This window comes from Pelophylax lessonae (assembly GCF_965119305.1).
Source record: "Pelophylax lessonae genome assembly, chromosome: 3".
NCBI classification, from domain to species: domain Eukaryota; kingdom Metazoa; phylum Chordata; class Amphibia; order Anura; family Ranidae; genus Pelophylax; species Pelophylax lessonae.
In genome coordinates this window covers 256,422,805-256,426,518 of record NC_138770.1, presented here as the reverse complement: position 1 = coordinate 256,426,518, position 3,714 = coordinate 256,422,805, and the positions used below count along the sequence as shown (strand labels likewise).

At 38.9% G+C, this 3,714-nt stretch overlaps 1 pseudogene across 1 annotated transcript; it reads left to right on the top strand.

Moving 5' to 3' along the window:
* The first annotated feature begins 2,463 nt into the window (after window positions 1–2,463).
* On the top strand, window positions 2,464–3,143 carry LOC309551755 (translationally-controlled tumor protein homolog; annotated as a pseudogene). Its single transcript has one exon. The product of its transcript is annotated as a translationally-controlled tumor protein homolog (transcript).
* The last annotated feature ends 571 nt before the right edge of the window (window positions 3,144–3,714 follow it).

Sequence of the window (3,714 nt, the reverse complement as noted above, 5' to 3'; positions counted from 1 at the left end):
AACGTGCTTTAAAACATCCAGTGTGTGAATACGATTAGGTATGATGTTGTATCGATCAGGTAGTGTAAGGGTTACGCCCGCTTGACAGTGCAGACCAAACTCCCCGTTTAAGGCACCACAAACAACCGCAAACAGTCCATTTGCAGTGGGCACAGTACAGTCTGTGGGCCTGACACTCACTGGCAGGCAACTGCAATTATATTACAGAGGAAAAATTAAATATATAAATATCACTACTTGTACTAAATTAATAGACGATGTTGTAATCCACTGCGCTTTAGGAAATACAGGTAACACAAACCTGACAGAATAACACAAATAACACAAATTGCTGCTACTTAAATGAGTAAATATAATAAAAAATAAAATTCATCCAGAAAAAACAGGAACTGGCTTTTTCATTTGAATTTCAGTAGCGCAGGGAGGGTGATAACCTCTTACCAAATAAATAGGATGATAACATATACCAAAATATTTTAATCAGATGTGATAAATATAAGCATAAAATCATAAATAGTGCACTATAAATTTACCAGGAAATCTTCCAGAGGAGTCTTTGCAGCACAAATCAGAGATCTGGAGGAAACCTGATTTTACTATATGCTGTTGTTGCCCAGTCCATGAGAGTGGTTAGGCATAGGCGTCTGGTGAGTCTGAATTTCAGATACTTCTCCCGGCACTGTGTGGTGGTGGCAAGCAAGGGTGGTCCCCATAAGTTGCACCTGTGATCCTTCATGTTTGCACTTTCATTGCTCTATGCACTTTATACCTATGGACTTTATGGACTCCTATTGATGTGATTTCATGCTTTTATGTATTTATGATTGTATGCTTATATTTATCACATCTGATTCATATATTTTGGTATACGTTATCATCCTATTTATTTCGTAAGAGGTTATCACCATCCCTGCGCAACTGAAATTCGAATGAAAAAGCCAGTTCCTGTTTTTTCTGGATGAATTTTATTTTTTATTATAGGAAAAATTAAATTAATTTTTTATCTGCAAGGTGCTGTACCACCCTATATGAGTGGTGGTCAGTGGGCACAGTACAGTCTGTGGACCTGACACTCACTGGCAGGCACCTGCAATTATATTACAGAGGAAAAATTTAATGAATTTTTTATCTGCAAGGTGCTGTGCCCCCCTATATGAGTGGTGGGCACTGGCAGTGGGCACAGTTCTGTCAGTGGGCCTGACACACACTGGCAGGCAACTGCAATTATATTAAAGGGTAAAAATTAAATGACTTTTTTATCTGCAAGGTACTGTGCCCCCCGATATGAGTGGTGTGCACACAGTACAGTCTGTATATATATATAGAAAAAAATAAATATAAGCAGACTGATATACCAGCCCTAAAAAGGGCTTTTTGGGGTGCTGTCAGGACGTTGTCCTTACAGCAGGAGTGGATACAGAACACTGGCCTAGCTAATGATTTCCCTATTAATTCAGCAGCAGCAGCACTCTCCCTGCTCTAACTAACTCTGCAGCTTCAGAATGAATCTAAGATGGATGCTGTCCTTGCTTTTTTATGGGATGTGGGAGGGTCTGGGAGGGAGGGTATGCTGATTGGCTGGAATGTGTCTGCTGACTGTGAGGTACAGGGTCAAAGTTTTCCCAATGATGATGTATAGGGGGCGGACCAAATATCGCATATGTTCGCCCACCGCGGCGAACGCGAACAAGCGATGTTCGCCGGGAACTGTTCCCCGGCGAATAGTTTGGGACATCTCTAGTCTCTATGTGGGAGATAAAGATATACTGGAGTTTGACATAGCCTAATACAGTTGTAAAAGTACTTGCTAAAGTACTCAGACTAAAGCAGGTCAAGTAAACCCTATTACTTCTGAACTAGATGGGATTTATCCCCACTAGGTCTTTAGTCATTTTTTAGTAATTTATTTATCTTGTTAGATGCTGCTAAGGTGCTTGATAATATAGGGTGGTCCTATTTTTAGAAGGTTTTGAGGTTATTTGATTTGGGAAACAATTTTATAAAATTAGTTAAATTGTTACATTCTGCACCAAGGACTTGCACTCAGGTTGATGGCATTGTCTCAGAATCTTTTTCCATTCAACAGGGTATAAGACAGAGGTGCCCACTCTCCTCTCTTCTCTATGTTCTGGCTTTGGAACCCCTTTAAGGAAACGATTAGATAATTTGACTAGAGAACAAAGGAAGGAAAAAATTGCTATGTATGCAGACGACAAACTGTTATTTTTATGGGATATGGACTGCTCTTTAGAATCGCTTATGACAGTGATAACGGCACATAGTTTCCATTCTGGTTTTGGTATTAATCAGTCCTGCTCCCATTAAATAATCTAAATGTTCCCATGCTAATGGGTACCCAACAGATTAGGGTAGTGACATCCTTTAATTATCTAAGGATTATTAAACATCCAAAAATGGAGGACTACTTAAAATATAATTTGAAAAAAAAAAAAAAAACTTTTTTCTCCCCACCCTTAGCCGGAGCTGAAGCTCCCGTACACCACTCCGGGACGCCGACTCCCAATTCATCGCCACCATGATTATCTACAAGTGTGTCATCAGAAATGACGAAATGTTCTCAGACATCTACTCAGCAAAAGAAGTCTGCAATGGGATGTGTATTGAAGTAGAAGGAAAGACCATAACCCGAAGAGAAGGTGACATTGATGACGCTCTTATTGGTGGAAATGCATCTGCTGAGTGCGTAGAGGAAGGAGGTGACGGTGTAACAGTATCAGGAATTGACATTGTGATGAACCACCATGGATGCATTCAAACGATATATTAAAGACTATAAGAAAACAATTAAAAGTCATCTAGAAAAGAACAATTCTCAAAGAGTGCAGCCTTTCATGACTGGAGCAGCAGAGAAAGTCAAAGAAATTATTGGCAACTTCAAAAACCTGCAGTTTTTCACAGGAGAGTCAATGGACCCAGAGGGTATGGTGGGCTTTTTGGATTATTGCGAGGATGGTATAACCCCCTTCATGACCTTATTCTTAGATGGCTTGGAAAGTGAAAAATGTTAACCATTTGGATCATTTGATGCAACCAATTGCTGCTGATTCATTCATACCACACCAGGATTAAAGTCTTATGACCAACTCAAACTGGACTGTTATCTAGCTTCATTTATTTCAACCTAAATTATTGGAGTGGAGACATCTATTTTAAAACTTTTTTTGTCATTTAGTTCAAATAAAATAATCATACTCCACTCTAAAAAAATATATATATATATATATATATAATTTGGTTCCAAAGTCAACCAGATTTAGACTTAAAAGCAAAAACTGGAACATTTTCAGGAACTCCAGCTGGTGACCAGTTATTTTCCCCAAAAATAGGTGTGTTTGAAGATGGACAATAGGAAGATGCCTTATTAGTTGTCCAACAGTTACATATATAGTTACATAGTTAGTCAGGTTGAATAAAGACACAAGTCCATCCGGTTCAACCATAAAAAAAAAAAAAAACAGTATTGAAAACCCTACCATACAATCCCATATGCACAATCCTATACCCGCTGTTGATCCAGCGGAAGGCGATAATAAACCCCAGCAAAGCATGATCCAATTTGCTACAGCAGGGGGAAAAATTCCTTCCTGAACCCCCGAGAGGCAATCGGATATTCCCTGGATCAACTTTACCTAAAAAAAAAATGTAGTACCCATTTATATTATGTACACATACAAAAGAATCCAGGCCCTTTTT